This window comes from Camarhynchus parvulus, chromosome 1 (genome assembly GCF_901933205.1).
Source record: "Camarhynchus parvulus chromosome 1, STF_HiC, whole genome shotgun sequence".
Classification (NCBI taxonomy): domain Eukaryota; kingdom Metazoa; phylum Chordata; class Aves; order Passeriformes; family Thraupidae; genus Camarhynchus; species Camarhynchus parvulus.
Window position 1 is genome coordinate 29,244,794 of NC_044571.1, and position 20,298 is coordinate 29,265,091.

At 36.1% G+C, this 20,298-nt stretch overlaps 1 long non-coding RNA gene across 1 annotated transcript in view; it reads right to left on the reverse strand.

Moving 5' to 3' along the window:
- LOC115909277 overlaps positions 1-7,390 on the reverse strand; it is a 34,836-nt gene extending 27,446 nt beyond the window's left edge. The window contains exon 1 of the long non-coding RNA XR_004061140.1: positions 7,293-7,390. This is a non-coding gene — a long non-coding RNA (uncharacterized LOC115909277). The remainder of the gene's footprint in view (positions 1-7,292) is intronic.
- Positions 7,391-20,298: the final 12,908 nt, after the last annotated feature.

A 20,298-nucleotide genomic window follows, 5' to 3' on the forward strand; every position in this document is an offset into this window, starting at 1 on the left:
TCAGGTCTGAATTTTTCTTGGAAAAGGTCAGTATTCCTTCAAATTCACTGAGACTCAACATGAATAACCCCAGTGATTCCATCTCCAGGCAAAATCCAGAAGCTCCAACATAGTGGTCACATTTGCTTGTGTGTATTTTCATTTGAGGTCTGAAATGAAAGGTTCTACCAAAGCAGCAATCAGTGAAGTCCCCAAAACTTAGGCAAGCCAGGAAGGAAGGAGTGGATTGCATGAAGTCATATGAGACATTAGGCCCTCGCTGCACTCTCCTGCTCTGTAACACTAAGGAGTCATGCTGCTTGGCTACTAATCTTTGCTAGCTCTTGCTTTCTCTCCATCACTTCTAAAGTGACTTTCTTTCATGATATGGAAATCATTATTAGATTACTTCAGCTAAGGAAATTACAGCACCTAGACATCATCTGATGAGGGTGCCACACGCACAAGGGCCAATCCAGCATTCCTTTTAGGACATAATTAGTATCTGAGCATACAGTCAGGATTTGGCTCTGGATTGCAGCTACAGAACTGAGCAGTTAGAGCTTAATAAATGCAGGCATTTGAGTTCCTGCACATCTCTATCAAAAGTTGAACACAAAAATCCAGCTAAAATTATGTAACAACCATGGTAGGAAGGACTTCTTTTCTCTCTCCTTTGAAGCTAGAGAAAAACAGACACTATATAGTACAGAGAGTGACTATAGTAATTAGCCTTTTTTTTCCTGAATGCTATAGTAAACACTTTCAGAGTAAGACTCAATGCATAATCACTGCTGATCTAAAAATGACAGCTGTTCTGGAGAAGACCAATGTACACACCAAACCCTCCTGTAAACTATTCCACTTCCTTTAGTTATGTTAAGAGTTTCTTTTTCCAAACTGAGTATGACTCAGTTCTTTTATGTGTGTTTCTTTTGATTTGTAGCTATATCTAGATAGATTCCTTACTCTGTCACTTTCAGTATAATCGTAAATGGACAATTCAGTCCAGCAGCTAAGAGATCAGTGAGACAAATGCCCAGGAGCAGTTATGAAGCAAGACACTCAAAATTCTGTCATATTATTTCAACACTGTTGCCAAAATGTTTTTCAAGGACTAAAAACCTTTTCCAGTATGAAAGTAAATAACAGGTACCTCACATGACTCCAATTAGAAACAGAATGATAATTGTCTATGATATTACTTGAAAAAGTCAGGTTTCACTGTGATTATATATAGCAAAGAAACATCAGAAGAAGGAGGTAGGAAGAGCTTATTGCTCAACAGAAAGCTTAGAGTTGAATTGTTGAAACATTTTCCTATTTACACTAACAGAAAAAAAAAACATAAATAAAAAGTAAAGGAAGAACAAATGACCAAAGCTGTAAGCATATCAGAACAGACATTGTAGTATGAAGACAGCATGAAACCTGAAGGAGACTTGCATTTTTTCATCATTCCATTACCATTGCTGGGCAACAGTTGTGAGGAGAAAAAACTACTATATTTTCCTCAAAATATCCTTCCTGGAATGTCAGGAACCGACAGCACCAGCGCAAAAGGAAACAATGGCTGATCTCATGGTTCTGCAGTCATCCTCTTGCAGGCTTCCCTCAGCATAACAAACCCTTCAGGTCACACAGTCCTTGGGGGCCATGCATTAAAATAACTCAGTTATATTCACAGTCTCTATTTGTCCCTCCCAGACACCTTTGTATGGAATCAGCATCCACATCAGAGGAGACCATTTTCTCATTCTCATCCCAGCTGGAGAATAAACTCTGCATTCGAGTTTATCAAGGGGATGGTTAGCTAAAGGATGGAAAACAGCAGCAATAAAGTAACATTACCATGAAGGCGTGGGGAATACCCTGAAAACATGTAGGCTGACTTTTCTTTGGTACACTTAGTTTTGTCTATGGGCAGATTGCCACAAAGGGAAAAAAGGGGGGGCAAAAGAAAACCTATACTTTATTTATTATTTAAATAAATAGTTTTCTGCTGCTTCCATTTTGTGCTCAGTTTTATAACAATATGAGTCCATTTCCCCATCATTCCTTAATATCTATATTGTTTAGGACTTTATATACTGTATGATTAGTTGGCATTGGTACCGTTCAATCTGTACTAATCTGTATGCATTTATATTGTGTGAGCAGTTCTCTAATTGGTTTTCATCCAAGTAATCCCACAGAGAATAAGGTTACATGCTGAAAAGGGCTGAGGTGAGAGAGTGGTTAAAAGGGGAGTGCAAACTCTTTTCCCATCCTTATTAAGAATGCCTTACACATCTGCATTTTCTAAAAACATTTCTAAACTCCCTCTGTGTGAATAAGCACAAAGTCTATTCCACAGCACAGAAATGCACAGAGAGAAAATGAATTTGTTTTAGAGAACCCCACCCATATCTGCTTTATTTCTCCAATGTTGCTGTATCTCTTGGTCATCTAAGGCTGTGAAAAGTAAATACTACAGTTTACAAATGTGGAAAAATGAAAACCAAAACACCAAAACAAATCCAGAATACAATATGCCTCTTGGTAGAAAATACAAAATTAATTTTAAGTAAACAGAGCAGAGAGGAAAGATCTTTTCCTAAAAGGCTAATAAAATTGAAAAAAAAAAAAAGAAAAAATAAAATAATTAAAAAAACCCAAAAGTGAGCCAGCATTTTGAAACTTAGCTACTTAAATCCATATTTGGCTGACTTGAGTAACAATAGCCCAAATTTCAGATATTCCTTACATCGAAATTTCTGAAACATTTTGACATGTGCTGCAGGTACTACAGGTATTGTTTGTAAATGCTGATGACAGCACTCGAATTTTAAGAAAATATATATTCAATTGTTTCATTTAATTGTGCAATAATTACACTGTCATATTTCTGGCTAGAGGGACATTACTTTCATTGAGTTTTTTTTAAAGATTTTATATTATTGGTCACACACCACCTCAAAAAGAAAAAAAGTTGTGGAAAAAAATTATGTATGAGTTCCTCTCCTTTTCCTTACACATAAAAAAATTTCTTTGTTTTCTTCATAGAACTGCATATTGAAATTTATCAGTACCTGTATATGATCACTGTCTTTATTAACTCCCAAATTAGAATATTTTTGTCACTCAGATCAAGTTTTAGATTTGATTACACTTTTTTCTTCTTTCCTTAAAAAACAAACAAAATCCTCACTTAAATCAACATACTGAAAACTTTATTCAAACCACACTTTTTATACATGCCCATCCCCACATTCTGAACAGGCATTAGAATATTTATTTAAAAAACACAGGGCTGCTTACCATATTCACAACTTTCAACGGCTGGATTTTAGAGCACCCTTTTTGAAATGAAAGTCTCCTGCTACTGTACATTCTTGCGAGTGAAAAAATGCAATTTCACTGCATACGGCTAAGCAAAACCTTTTTTTACTGCTGAAGAAAAAGATATTCTCTAGTGTTTTTTCTGGATTTCAAAATGGAATAAAAGCTAAACTTTTAGATTTTACTCAGAGCCATGTAGGTGACAATTTTTCTTCAATTAGTTATCATCCTGTCAGTGCCATGAATATTAGTCTGGACTTTAAAGAGAGATAGCTGTCCCACTAAACTTAACAATGATTTACACTGAAGGACAATGGAAACCTGCTCTTTCCCTCCCCCACCTGCGAATACCACCATGCTTCATTTCTGCATTATCTTCTGGTAACCATCTCCGGAATATTCTTAAAAGCTGCTAACATGATACATTAGAATTCAGGCATGTGACAGATACAAAATTAAAGTTGACCTTCTCTGTCAGAAAAAATAAACAGTAACCATTAGCAGCTTTGTACCTCTGCATTTAACTCCCTATTTTCTGCCTCCCTAGTTTGGGTCCATTAACTGACTGGTGCAAAAAAGATCCCCAGCAACACTGACTCCCTGTGGATGTATTACAATCTCTGGATATTACACTTGACTATAACCTTTCCTCAACCTAATTTTACATTTGAAATAATTCAATCTTGACTTGGTCACACAACAATATTGTAGTCAAGAGTTGCCAAAATTCTGTAAAATCTTCTTATGTCTGCATGTGTGTCAACAACTTATGGTTTGCATTGGGGGTCATTAGGAATTCATACTAACAGTTGTATTTTCATTATTTTATTAGTCATTCCAATTTTTTTTGCTCAGCCTCATCAGTTATAGTAAGAACATCCTTTAATTCACATGAAAATATATTTTAAATATTATTTTATGGGGAAAGCATCCATTAAAGTCACTAGAATTCCAAAAGTTATTTTATCCTGTTGAATGGAGCAGAAAGGAAATTTCACATCTACAAAACTTTTAAAACTTCAGAAACCTTCAGAGTAAATAAGCTAAATGATTGCCATATTAAATTTGATGGAAATAAACACAGGATTCCAGCAGCAGATCACACCAAAGCACCCATTACTTAGAATTAAATGGAGTAGTTGTACAAACAGAAAAGTGATTTTGAAAACATTGGTGCTGCAATTCTGTCATGAACTTTGAAAAACAGGCAGAGTAAGACAGCACTATTGCGTTGATTCTGTCCATTTTCCAAGCACTGCAGTATGATTTCAGGGAGTCACCATAAAAGCACATCCTGAGCCCTGCTAGGTCTTGATGGCAAAGTAAATGTATTCCCACCTCCATTTCCTTTCAACATCTACAGTATTTTTCTCTTGCTGTCTGCTGGGATTTGCCACATACTTTTTTTGTGTTTTCTTGTGTCTCGTCTCTCTTTGAAAGAGAGAAACCCACCACACTAACCGTTAGACACAGTCCGTATTAAATTGGTGGTGGGACAGGGCTTATCATTTTTCCTAAAACTAAAATATATACACCCCAAAGTCAAAAAATTCTCTTGTCCTTTGACCTAGAAAAAGAGAAATTTTATAATTCTCGCTCCATCTGTGCTGTGGTGCATGCCATTTCCCTTTACATTTTGATATTTTCCTGTAAATTTCATATTTACTCTCTGCGGTGACAATATTTAAAACTTTCTTCTGTTTTTCAGTGCACATAAATTTTAAAAAAAGTAAACTCCAACACATCCTTTTTATTAATAGATGCAGGTTGCTTTGACTTTATATAAAAGATATCATGTAAAGAACATTTGAAAGTTTTCAAAAAAACCCACAATTTCAGTGTGAAAACTGTCACTGTACTGTCCCAAGATTGTAATCATCCTGGTATCCTACAGGATGAGCTTCTACCTACTTCTTAGCATCCCAGTTTGTAATACTTTATCCGACTGATTAGATACCAAACCACCTTCAGAAGGCTGGTGCTGAACAGATGTAGCAAAAAAAAGAATTTGTTTCTGCCAAAAACCTCATAAGCTCAAGGGCCGTTTAACTTAGCTCAGTCACTTAGTTTATTTTGCATTAGAGGAACTTCTCATTTAATTTACCAGTCTATAATAGGTAACTTTTTCAATATGAAGCTAAAGGTCACTATTATATGTAAGGAAAATTAAGCCAATGTTCTTGGTTGCCTTACAGTTCTCCTAGTTCAACTACTCCAATAAATGAACATGTACAACAAGCCGAAGGGCTTTTTATTACAAATTTAATTCATTTCTCTAGACAACTGTGAAATTTGCCATTGACATTAGTCATTACCCCAAGGCGAACTAAAAGATGATCTCAGTTAATAAATGATCCTTAACAAGGAACGCTCCTATCTTCTGTGATATTGGCACAGGCACATTTTATTAATGCAGGACTAGCTTCCTGCCAGAACACTAGCATTCATGACTATTTGGTGTGCTTGTTTCCTCTTCCTGCTCCTGATATTAATAATTATGCAACGGGATAATTAGCAACACAAAGAGACAGTACTATGTGCTTGCAGCTAGATTTTCAGCACGTTAACCTTCTGGGAAATAAAGAACAGAAGCAAAGAGTCTAGCCAAATAACCAATGCAGGTTGATTTCACAGTGTGTAAAAGGCTAATTATCTGTGAAAAGTCTGACCTCAAGTAACAAAATTACACAAATGTGCAGGCATTTTATCTTAAATAAAACTCAGATGCACTAGTTCATAATGTGAGGAGTCATGGTTAATAAATGTCTTCCAGAACTATTTATCTCTATATATATTTATAAAAATAAAAATAAATCCAAGAGAGAATTAAGTCTGCCATAAAATGTTAACCAGTTACTCAAATAACTGCAAAGGTAGGGTAAAATACACTCCCGCTATCCTTCAACCACTGCCATGCTAAAAAATAAAATAAAATAAAATAAAAAAATACCCAATATATGACAGAAGTAGGTTAAGTGCATTTTGTTTACTGGAGACAGGCTACAATAAAAAGCAGAAAATATTACTACTTCTTTACAGATACCATGTGTAATTCATTCTGATATAAGAATATTTATCCACTAGCAGTAATAACAAACCACAATTTTTGTCATGAAAAAAATAAATTGTATTTGCAAAAAGCAAACACATTACGGAGTGTGTAAAAATGCAATATTCCCATTTTCTAGTCAGAGTTCCAATTTATTGAAGTAACAGAGCAGAAAATGCACTGACAGCTGTTACATTTTATTGCGAATTAGTATATACGTTTTATATCCAGTGAGCAAATGCATGATACATTGTATTCCAGTAATTGCCACTGGCTTTCCAAATGGAAACTGAATGATCTTAGTGCAATTACACTCAGGAGAGTAAGTGTAACAAGCTACAGTTCTACATTATAGCTCTTTAACAATACCAAGAATTTTACTCTGTTTTAAAAAATAAAATAAAAAGGTCAACTGTATATATATAAAAAGAAATATATATTTATCTATCTACAGATGATAAAATGAGATTTTCTGCTATTCTGGCTTAGATTTGGTTACATATAACACAGATCATATGTTTCAAAAAGTTTGTAAGAATGATACTTAAGTTTTCTACTAGTTTAGACATTTGTTCAGCATCAATAGTTTGGGGGGGGGGAAGGGAAGAGGGGAATGGACAGAATGATTGGAAACTTCGAACACATAAAATCAAAACTTCTCATTTCACACAGGAAATAAATGACTGTTATTCCTAGACTACACCCTAATTTTCCAGCATCCTTGCATAGAAAATTAAACATTTGCCTTGAAAGATTTAACACATTACCTTCAGACGTAACATTTTAAATGTTTATTACCGTAGGCTTTCTTCCCTCCCCCAGTTATCACCTGAGATAGTAACCCTCCTAAGATAGCCCATGTGCTGAGCAGCTAATATTTCAAATGCATTAAAGGAAGTGGGGGCATGAGGGAAAAACATTTTATTTTTATTTTTTTACTAACCTTCGTAACATATTTTAAACCATTTCGTTGGGCAACCAGTCTGGTGACAGCCTCTGCACCTTCAAGCTGTAGCTGGAGCGCTCAGTAAAGCCGGCAGTCTCCTCCCCTCTAGTGGCTACCAGCTCTCTTTGCAGCAAACGGAGGAAGAGAAAGGCCTTTAGAGGACCACCTCAGGGCCATTTGTGTCATTTTTCTAAGCTTACAAGGAGACAAAAAAAAAAAGAGCACAACAACCAAAAAGCCCCCCGCAACAAAAATCCCCCACAAGCCCACAACCAAATACATCAGAGCAGGCAGTCTATCACTGCAGCAAATAAAATTTATCAGTCATTTAAAACAATATGTTAGTAGTGACTATGACTTAATCAACACCAACCTGCTGACATAGATTTGCAATTTGAGCAGGTTATTAGTGATCGAATTAACAACATGTCACAACTTGTATCTGATTTATTAAAGGAAGCTGACTAATGCAACAGAGCTATAAACAACATGCATAGAGATATTTTTCAGGCATGCTGACTACTGTTGTACAGTCAATGGAAAAGCAGAATGAGAAACAATCTCTCTGATTTTGCCCTTTTTTTTGCAGGCACTTATAAATTATTTCATATTGGTGTAACTGTGAAGCATGGGGATCTATGTCATAAACTTTTACCCTGGGAAGGGTCAGAACCTATGCAAAAAAAAAAATTCACTCCTGTTACATCTAGTAAAAGAACTCAATGGAAGGGCTTGGCACAGGGAAGCAATGAGAAAATACAGGATCCTGGGACATGCTGTGATCTCAGCAATAGAGTAGCTTAATCACCACCAGTTTTGTTTTTTTCTTTTTCCTTTTTCTTTTTTCGCTTTGCTGTTCTCATGATGAAAGCTTTTAAGAGGGCATGATGAATACTAAAAGTGAGGTAACATGGTTTTCTGGAGTTTACCCATACATCTTCCTAAGCATGTGGGGTGGCATAGGAGAAAGTACAACTACCCTATATAGTCCATAAGTAGCCAGCACTTGCAGTGCTTTTGCAGACATGGGCTAACATCGAACCAAATGTACAAGGCAGTTTATATAGTGCATGCATTTAAAATTCTTTCCCTTTTTCAAAATTTGTTTCTGAACAGGGCTTGCTTCAAATTCCACTCTTTGCTCATGGATCAGGCATATGCATGTCCATCAGTATAAAACTAAGACCTTTCACAGTTTTAGACAAAAAAAAAATATTTCAGAGGAGCACTGTAAACACAGTTAAGCAAGATCTGTACAGATTAGCTTTGATAGTGTATCCAAGTCCAAGGGTAACCTGACCAGGTTTTCATTTGCACCCACTTTTAATTCTGAAACAATTAGTTACAGCCCAACTAGAGGCTTGAGAGCATTTTCATGAGAAACAAGAATTTAACATAAATCCACATAACCAAGGAAATTCAGAATTGAAGCTGTCAATTCTTAGGCCCAATAGAACACATAAAGGGGCTTGTTAATGCTGAACTAATTGGCATTCTTGGCTTGACAGTCTCAGCAGAGAGACCAAGGAGTGAATAAGCATGGAGACTAAACTACCCTCTCACTCACAGGTGGTCCCTCTAGGTTAAGACTAAAGCACATTTGGAGATGAAGAAATGAAGAGAAAAATGTACACCAAATGTACTGTTTAATTTGCGAGCAAGAAACTTTAGCCTGCACTGAAGGCGATGCAACCAATTCTTAACCAGTGTCTACTCTTGCTGCCTCAATTTAGCCTGTAAATAAGCAAAAGTTTTGATTTCCTTTTAAAAATTATGCTTCATAATTAGGGGGAGAGGCTGATACCCTACAGTCATCTCCATCACCACGTTGACTTCTATGAAAATATATGAAAAATCTTTATCCGAAAAACTGTTGTCTACCAACTAACCTTTACAATCACATTATTTTCAGACGTGCACTTAGGGGAAGGACTTAACCTCTGCCTCCTTGAGGTTACTTGATACAGGCCAGGGAGTAAATGTACCTGCAGCCTTAGCCCCCTGATACACACAACAGCTCACTCTCCATATCCCATGTAAAAGTATTTCTCTGGCATTCATTGCGAGGTAATAGGGGCTTATATCATGTTTGAGCCCCTATTTAGAGGTATGTCTCAATGAGCTTCAAAGTGTTACCGGTGAAATGCTACATCTGTAAGGGAGCAATAAGGGAGTAACGCTATTTTTGCTTCATATAGTGCTGAGCAGTTCTCCACAGAACAGTGTAAAATCTCTCCCATCTTTCCCACTGAAAATGTTGGATTAAAAAAGAGAGATATTGAAAATAAGATGCACAATATTAATACTGAGGGTAATTAATCACTGGAGTAAATTATTGAGGGGCATAGTTGATTCTCTTTCAGTGGGAGTCCTTAAATCAATACTGGATAGCTTTTAAAAAGGTATGTTCTAGCTAAGCTGTAAGTTATAAGGTTCAATGCAGAAATTACAAGAAGTTCAATGACATATGTAATATAGGAGGTAAAACCAAAATATTGTCATGCATGTTTTTGAACTTAAAATGCATTAATTTATTAGTTTTAGCCCACACGAGAAAAAAAATGTATAAAAAAGAAAAAGGAAAAGTAAAAAGTTGGGAAATAATGGCCAATCTTAAAAAAATAGCTCTGATGCAATATCAATGGAAATTAATAAGGACATCTTGATCCTATGCATTTTAAAAGTGACTATTTGAAAATAACACATTTATAACACTCTGGATTTTTTCACTTGCCAGATTTTCCTGCCTTGGCTAAAGTAACCTCAGTGCAGTAGTGAAAAGTGGTGACAGAGACAGTCACAGTTCCTGCATCCTTCTTGGGACTGTTCATCCCCAATGCTGCTTTGAGCAGCCTCAGGACTGCCCTAAGTTGTTCTAGCTGGGAAATGTGCCCCATAGCTGTTGTACTGGCTGATGAATAGTCAGGCCAAAACAAGATCCATACGCCTCTACACTCAGTCCTCTGGCAGTCCTCAAAGCATGTTTCCTGAAAAAGCCTAGAGAGAGGAAAAGTAGGAGGAGTAGCAAAGAGTCATTGTGATGAGAATCACATCTCCTTATTGCAGCTAAAATAATATATCTAAAATAAATTATTTAATTCTTACTAGCAATAGACTTAAAAAAGGATAAAGACAGGATCTTCTTACAGGACAGAATCCTTCTTACAAATTAGTAAATTTAAAAGAAGTTATTTTACTGTGACTACTGCGACACTTGGACACATCAGCACAATCTCTCTTGTGGAAAGTAGACTAAAACCTTTGTAATTCTTCCTTTTCAGAAAACATAAGCCACTCAAAACAGAAGAATAAAAGCAAATCTAATTTCCTGAGTCAAACCCACCAATTCTAATGGTATTACTTTAGAATTATGATCATAATTTTCAAAGCTTTTCTGGTCTTTTAGTGAGGAATCTTCAAAAAAACAATAAACAAACTGAATCCTCCAGTATTAAAACCTAAAAGTCACAGGTTTGGCCACCACCATCACTTACTATTACACTTTTCTATGCTTGTTTAATACAAAAAATGAGATATGATATTCAGATCTCCACCATGTTCACTGTACGTGTCAGGCTTTGGTTTTTTTTTTTTTTTCCCAATGATATTTACCCTCTGCAAAAACATTTGAAATAGAATTTCTGATAAAACTTGAAAATTTGGTAGCATTTTTAATAATCTAAACAAACTGCACGGTCTAGTTATCAGCTGTTCAGGAGAATCTAAATGCTGAGCAGCTTGTTCACTATTGTTTTGTTTTCCTGAAAAACTGAGTAAATCTAATAAGGGAAGGGTGATTAGAGACAGATCATAAATGGTTCAAAATCAGTCCATACACTGCCTTATTCTTGGGGCCATTTAAACTCAGCAACCTACATCTATAATTTTAAAGACTCAAGATCTAAACTTTCTAATACCAGGTTTTCTGGTTTACAGTTTCTGACTGTTATGCATGTGAGTGCAACACACAACTTTTAACACTTTTACCGTGCAAGTAACCATTTTATCTCAGACTCAACTTTTTTTCCCCTGAAGACAAAACAATAATGTAGAAATAGATGCTAAATGTTGCTCACTACTGCTTCTTTGTTCTGCACACCAAACCAAATTCTACTTCCACAGTCCATGGGAGATAAAGGGCTTAATAATTTCAGGAATACCTTGGCTAATGCCCAGTCATTTCAGCTGAAAGTACTACATGGGATCTGATGAAAGAAATGTAGCCTGGTAACTACTGGAACCTTGTTTCCTACCTTTACAGATATACATCATAACTCACCTGATGTTCCTCTTGGGATTTCCCTCATTCCTCTCTGCTTACAACAATTGAGGGTATTCCACAGTTACTAAGAAATAGTGCAAACAGGGAGCAAAAATTTAGTGGCAAAACCACTCATAGTGAACTTTCAGATGAAATCAGACAGTCTGAGATTGTGCTCTCGTATCATCTGGCATGGCTGGGGATAATAATGGTCTTTTCATATCCAGCCACCAATCAGAACAGCAACAGAACATGATGAAGTTAAAACAAAAAAGTAAATTATGAATAGCGTGAAGAAGTAATGTATTTTAATTAATTTAAAATACACCAGCTATTAAATCTGAGGAACTGTCTGTCTGAGAAGATAAGGAGCCAAACAGATTGCTTCCTTCAGTGCTCCCTGAAACATCTTTCTAGATATGAGTCTTACTCTTCAGAAGACCAACTGGTCAACCAGCAATGCACACCCAACAGCAGCAGCAGCAACAGAAAAGAGCAGACACATTTTCAGCTACTCAGTAAGCCTTATTATAAACCAGCAGAAATGGAGACTGCTTACTGATATTGTATTTGCCTGAGCAGAGACTTGAGGATGTTCTGCATTTTTAACAATACACACAAAGAAATGGATCAAGTTATAGTTATTGCTCACAGGCAAAAGAGGAACATATTTAAGATTTTTCTGCAGATGAATGCAGAGGAGGCCAAGAAAAATATAATATATCCCTACAGATGCACAGTAAGTAATTCTTTTTCCCATATTGCGGTATCATATGCAAGGGAACACATTTGCTCCAGGATTGCCAGTTCACAGAAGGATCAACGCACAGACAGGTTTGTAGAACCCCGTGTGAACCGACAGAGCTTTCCAAATTCAGGGCAGATGAAAGGGAGCAAATGATCTATGCAGTGCCAAATTGTATATGGTGCTATAGATAGCTGATCAATGCCAGCCATGTAGCAGACCCTTGCTCTGACAATCTGAAGGTCTGCTCAGGTGATTACAAACAGTAGAAGCAAAGAGAGAACACACGGAGCACAGCGTGGGCGTTTATAAGTAGAGTGCTGTAAATTAGAAAGGCACACATTTGTAATTGGCATTGCTGACAAAGAAGTGGCACTAAAGTTACAGATGGAGTCAGAGCTGATGCTGGAACAAGCAGCCTAAATAGCTTGTCACTCTGAGCTCATTAAGAAGTAAAATGCAGATCAGGGAACAGCTAAGCAGCTGGGTCAGGTTGTTCATTGGCTAATTTAGTCTAAACAAGAAAGAGGGAAGGCATGAAACATGTTCTGGAATAGTGTAAAAGAAAGCAAGGAACCAGAAGGGTAGGGGTGGCCAACCACTTGCTGCAAGCTGAAACACAGCTTAAGAGAAAACACCAAAGCCAAAGGAAAAAAAAAGCCTTGAAAAAAACAAACCTCCAAACTTAAATCAACCTTCGCCTTCTCTTCCTTTTTTTTTTTTTTTTTTTTTTATTTCACTAAATAAACAAAATGCAAAAAAATTGGGGTTTCAGCTGTCTCAAAAAATCATTGGAATCCAAGAATCAAGTAATCAGCAACACACATGCCAGTCAAGCATACAGCTATCCACGGCTGAAGACCGACACTGACATATTCATACATATGTATGAGCGTCAGTATTTGCATGTCAGAGCTAAGCATGTAACAATGCAGGTACTTGGGTTAGAAAATTTGGCAAAAACCCCTCTCTCTTCTCAGAACTGAAGCCAGACCTGCCACCGTTGCAGTCAGAAGGCTTGACGGCAAGGAGGCAGCTCAGCACCCTCTTCTCCCCAAATTATGAGCCACCCGCTCACCTTCTAAAAACCGAGGCTTGCAATCAGCATCTCCCAACAAGCACACTTGAACTGAGGACCCTGTAAGCTCAAATTTCTGCCAGAAAACCTCCAGGGACACACCTAGGCTAGACATTTACAACAGATCCCCTCCCAGCTTGCCTTCCTTGTCACAGTTCCATTTTGTACACACTCCTTTTTCTAAAAGGGCTCCGTGGAATCGGCGTGCAACAGAGAGGAAGGCTGGTACAGCAAGTTTAACTAACTCTTCTTTGTAATTAAAGGCGTAAAATCTGCTCCACACACAGTCTTTATTTAGGTAAATTTCATGGCCGATAATCAGATCTTCTATGAAAGAGAAGGAAACAAATGAGCTAGAAATTCGTGATCTGTCATATTTAGAAGAAATCATCAGTCAACGCCAAGATGATTTTTATGCATGGGCATGTAGGTATGGGGATTGAAAGGGGCTCTTCTGTGATATTTACATCTTCTGTGATCCATTATCATTCCCCCAAAATAAGTTTTGTGACAGGTTATGACTTTTAAGAAATATTATGTACTGTGATTTGGCCAAGCGAAGGAGAGCAGGTGAAGAAGAAGTCACCAGAACCGCTGTCTGCATATCATATTCTGGCTTCCTGCAGAGCTCCCAGAGTCCCTGGGTGTTGCAGAAGATACATAAACTCTCAGGACAAACCCCAAAACTATCTATAAAACTGTCATCATACTGGCAAGTTGTGAAACAACTGCCTGTATAGAGATTTCATACTCCAGGTCCTCTTTCTCAAGATTTTATTGTCCTCTCTAACATTTTCCACTTCATTTTCCACCCCTTTGTTTGATCTACTGTGAATAGATTTGTCAGTGCTGCTAGAAAGGAAGTTGATTTTTAGATTTAACAAAAAAGGAGCTAAAAGTTGGGAGCTTTATCTATGAGGGAACTGTTATAATGTTCTATTATGCCTGCAGGGATGGAGAGAAATTCTTGTAAATGTTACTTATTTAACAGAATATTCTTAAACAACGTATCAAACTACTTAGTGAAATCATATGAACAAATCATAAGAGACTGGTGAATTGAAATGATTAAGGCTCGTTTAATTTCTTGAAACCAGGACATTTCCTCAACATCATAATATGGATTTGGGTTACAGAGTCTTGAAATAACTGCTGGAAAAATTTTCTGTCTTTTCTATTGATGTAGTACAGAGTTAGAAGATAAAAATTCAAAACACTGAGTAGGACATAGCTCCTATTCTAATTTTTTTTTTGTTTTTGTTTTTCAAATTATTATTTTATTTCTTAAAATAAATTTCTCGCTGTTAATGTGTTTATTGAAATAATTGTATTGATATTTCAAATTGTCATTGTTCTCCAGACAAACACTTTGTTCAGCGAGGAAGTTTTATCAGACTCTATGTCCCTTTCAAGACATATAGAGAACATTATCATTTAATTATTCACATTCCTTTTGGTACAGTGTTATAGACTAAAATAAAGAAGACCTGATAAATTTCGACAGAATCTATAAAAGGCAGGAGGAGGATGATATGTCTAATTTATGGTAGCAGAAACAGGCTGTCTCAATAGTTATTGCAAATAGATTCCTCGGACAAGTAGCTCTACTACAAACAGCTCAGAGTGATTGAGACTACAGACAGTTGATGTTCCCAAGCCACAGTGTTGTGCTGTGAGCTGGACAGGATGATTTGGTGGATAGAACTGGAGACTGAAAATTATTAGCCCTCAACTCTATTCTTTTCCTGATACATACTCCAGATGAAATTCTCCTCTATTCCAAAGGACTCAGATCTTAAAGGAAATAAATGATAAAAAGAGGCATTTTTATTGTTGATCAGAATATCATATAGGTAGTTCAGTCCTCCTTTAGTCACACACTTCTCCAAAAAGTCTCTCCAAATTGTTGGGCAGTTAAAAAATTGAAGGAAGTTAAACAGAGATGCTAAGTCTTCCTCTTATTGCAGAAGCCTTGCAACAAGTTGATATTGTGGCATGTTTGGAGACAAAAAATGGAAAGTGTTCTAGAAATACAGATTATTGTTGGTATTATGAACGGATATAATTTGTATTTTCTTCAGCATTATTCTCTTTTTGTGCTATTTTTTCATATTTATGACTTTTGTGTATTTATATGCATCAAAAATTAATAAAAAGATTTATTAAAGAAATGACATTGTTATAATTACTCCAACTGGAAAATCAGTACAACTTCACACACAACAAAGCAATATGTTGAATTTATGAACCTCGCCTCACTTATTTACATTTAGCATACTGAAAATATTTGAACTGTTTTGTTGATGGATTGGAAGCGCATTAGGTTAATTAAACCTATCCTGCAAGTATCCTTTTCAGACTTTATATGCTTCTGATATTGATTATTCTATAGAAGAATATATGTGTTCTGGAAAAAACTTGTGTGGTATTACACTCAAGCTCAGCAGCGTCTCCAATTTTAGTAACATCTCAGTCTTTCAAGTAGGTCTGAACTATACTGAAAAGTTTTACTGTTTGCTATGATAAGCCTGTTATTTTTCATTTTCTAATTTAACTTAAAACCTGCAGTGACTCTTCCTCCAATCTTTTGCCTTGTGATTTCCCCATTAGAAGCAGGATTTAAGAAGGAAATTTTTTTGCAAATATAATTATTTTTCTTCTCAGCCTGTGGAATTTAAGATACTAAAGATAACTAAGCTCTACCTTGCCTGGATACCTAATTTCTGGGTTTGGGGTTTCCTTCTTATTAATGTCTTTCCCTAGGTGCCCCTGGAGAGGTCTGGGCTGATATAAATGCTATACCAAATATCCTGAGCTTTCCTCTGCTGTTTCTTATGAAACAGGGTCTAAATAAGCCATCTGTGAATGATGAAAATTATGACTTTGAGCAAAAAGCCTTTAAGTCATGAATTCTGCACCAGAACTAGAGGCTGAGATTGATGCAGTCACTAAAGATGGGTTCAAGTTCATGAGAATGGAAACAGTGATTTTGTTACTGTCTTTTCAAACTTTTCTGTAGCTTGCTGACAGTTTTAATGGGCAGTCAGACATCCTGGCAGTTTAGTACTGAATATTTTGATTCCAGCTTCCTGAAATCATATATGGTTTTGTGTGGTTGTAGGCCACACCCAGAAAAAAAATCCCTATCTGAAAGATTGGCTCTCAAAGATGAGGCCTTTAAAATTCAGTGTATCCCAGGCATGAATCTGGCTCATTGCTGTCATATTTATCACTTCAGAAGGATTGCAATAATGTAATGGAATTAATCTTTAATAGAATTAAGTGTTTGTGAATGGCTTGACTTTATTTTGCACAAAGAGACCAATGAAAATCTATCCCCATAGATCATGTTAACCTACAAATCTATGATGCTAGATCAGTTTCAAGCTAGAAAACCAAACTGAAATCTGTACATTTCTAATCAGAGAAATTATATCTGGCAGTTCAATTATATGTGCAATTACTCATACTTCAATCATAGGAGATACAAAAATTTACTTTTTCATGCTAACTCTGTAAAAAGGGAATACATATTTATGAAAAAAATATTTTTATCTTTAAATTTTTTAAGAAACTTCTTCAGGGATAAAATCCTAAACTACATTGTAGGGAAAAAAACTTGCACATACCTCTGAATCCATCATCTGAACACAACTCTCATTACTCCTGTGCAGTGTTTTTACAAGTTTGTTGTTTGTTGTTTTTTTGGTTTTTTTATTGTCAAATATTGATGCAATGACTAGTAGGTGCTGTAAGTAACGATGTTTGGGTACTGTATACGTATTGAGAGCAATATATGCCAAACTCTTTTATGGAAAAAGAAAAGTTCTTTCTGTTTTTCCTAGCATCAGAGTAATCCAAGTAATTCTTTCCTCACATCTGGCCAAAAGCCTCCATGGTAAGTTGAAGAAAGGAAGTCAGCCTGTTCTGAGGCCCCTCCAAACCCCTTGATTAAACACCATGGTTTGTCTATTCCCCACTGAGATAACAGTTGTCTCCTACTACAAGGAATAGCAGTCTCAGCTGCGAAGGTTGTGGTTCAAATACTTGTTAGAGCACAGAATGGAGGGTTGTCACAACATATAAAAATACATTAAGCCTTCCTCCTTTCTTCAAAAGTCAGATGGCAAAAAACAAACATTTAAAGTTAGAAAACCCCAAATAAAGAATCCTGAAATATGTGATGCCTTATGAATAACTGTGTTCTGTTTTCCAGTGGGGATCCTAATTCATTCAGTACACATGACAAATAGGTAAGGGGGTATACACAATAATTTTAAGGGTATGTCTATAGTGAACACTATTGCACCATGAAAAGGTACCCAGCTGGCTCCAGAACTGGAAACTCTCACAGTGTGAAAAGTGAGGTGACCTAATTAGTCCCAGTGCAAATACCACACTCACATCACTATACAGCTTCCTGTACATGAGCTAGCATACCTATGTGGCATAGCAGTGTGGCATACACATATCCTCTCTTTTGGGACTAACTTGTATAAACTTACGTGAAGTGTATGTGGATTTGCCCTACAATTTTCAATTATCCCAAGTTCTTAATTATATTCAAGTGCCTTGCTATCGGAACTCAACATTTTTAAAGAAGAACTTATCAGTAGGTAATTAATATATCTTTATCTGTAGGCAATTAATATAGCCTTAAGATATTAAAGAAGAATAATGATTTTCAGCAACCAAGAGTGTTTTAAAATAATTTGCTTTTTCAGAAGATGGGTGTGACTCATTTTCTTAAAATAAGACCTCTGAGAAGCTGCAGATGAATATTTGTCTGTGAGACTCACTGGAATCCTAGAAGGGAATTCAAAAGAATTTTTCCCCTCTTGGAGAAAGGGAAGGGGGAGTAGAACTCCTCTACTCCTCTCACATGCTTTTTTTGTTGTTGTTGTTGCTATTTTCTTGTTATATTTTCTCTTTCATATTTCATTAATTTGGATGATTTCTAGCTAGGCTAATACTTTTAAAAAATACAATAGAAAGAAAGATTCTTACAAGGAAACATTATATTTACTCTTTATATGTTTCCAGGTTTGCTAGAGCCAGGAAAGGACACTATCATGATGTGTTCTTTCTTTCTAGCAAATGTTAAGGAAGTTGCAAGGAAGAAAATAGCCCACATCCTGACTAGCCTCTCTCAATTAGTTCTTTATTTTTGTGTAGACTGGATTTTAATTTCAGTTATAAGAAAAAGTACCAAGTGTAACACCATGAAGCAAAAGTTTAACTGAGGTAAAACTAGTCTAGATGGTTTCAAACCCCATCATTACCTTTTTTTACTGGCTACTTTAATTAATACTCTTCACAGAAAGTAGAGGGGAGTTAACTGAACCATTCTGATTTAATACAACTGAAGAGGTAATATTTTATACTGTGTTGGATTTTAGTATTTGTATTAAGCCAAGTGTTTTACAAATACGTATGAAAGATCTTACCCTGAGAGCTTAAAATATGAAGAGGCAGATGGAGAATAATGGGAAAAAATCCCAGATAAGAAAACTTCTTTTGTCTAAAAGTAGTTTATTAGAATCCTTACATTCTAAGAATTAGTATCTAATTTTCTGTATTATTCAGAGCAATAGAACACATGAAGGAACATCTCAGATGACATCCTCTTTTTCTTTTCTGCTAACATCTCAGTTACTCTCAGGAAGAGATTGTTTTCAGGCACTTTCCCAGTGACTAACAGCCTTTTCCATTCATCAATAGAGTTCACTTGAAGTCAGGCTGAAAATAGATATTATCTTACTGAGCAAAATCAGGACCAACTAATTTCAGACCCTGGAATGAGGCATAATGTAAAACTGTTGGACTTTATTTTTCTTTAGTCTTTTCTATCTTATATTTATCATCCACAATTGCTGCTATTTTTCCTTTTCCTTATGAATTAAATTAGAATTCAATTAAAGCATCTGAGCTAAAACATTTACTTATTTTACTTAAATGCATGACTTTTCCTTGACACAATAACTAGCACAATTGCAGTCCACTAATAGTGGACTGTTAATCCCCCTTTGCTAGGTACAGGTATTAATTCTGATGAATATCCATGTGCTTTTTTTTTCCAGAAAAGCATGAGGAGAGGTCAGAGGTAAAGGATACTGATTCCTCTGAAATCACACTCCTCCTTCTAATAAGCAATGTAGGCTTTTGTTCAGCTGCTTTTGCCACAGAAGGATCCAGCATTTTGTCTCTCACTTAGGTAGAAAGTCTTGTAGATCTTCATCTGGCCTCTGATGACCTCTCATACTTGAATCACGGCATAGTAAGCCCTGAAATCTGTAAAGAATAGCAATTCCTGCTCTGCTGCAAAACCAATCTAATCAGCTAGAACTAGAAGATTTTGTTTTTCTTTTGGTCTGGGGTTTTCACGATTATATGAGGTTTGTTGGGTTTTTGCTACCAGGGTTTTTTCTTCTATTTGCATGACAGACAACTAAATTTCGGCAGAACACCATTCTTTAAAACACAACAAAAGAAGGAAACCTAAAACTAACCCCTACTGTTTTTTTTTCCTACTGTAAAATCCTGAAAGGCCCCATACTTTTAAAAAAGATTGAAGTATCTGAGAGAAAAAGGGATTGGAACCAGAATTTTCCATAGTACAACTCTGACACAAAGTCCATTCCCGTTATACTAAAGTACATATAGACTCAGTTGTATTTCTATATTGTAAGTCATTTTTAACCTGTTTCTTCACCAAATGGCCACAAATCTTGGCATATTACCTGAATATATACTGGAAGCTTCAAAAGTTTTGAAGAGATTTTGTTAAGAAATTATTTTTTTATCCATAATCTCTTTTACTCTTGTCTTATCCCTTTGTTGACCTCTGCAGTCAAACTGTCATCTAACCTCCTACAGATACAGAAAAACAGAAGAGATCCTAGCAGGCCATGTATATGTG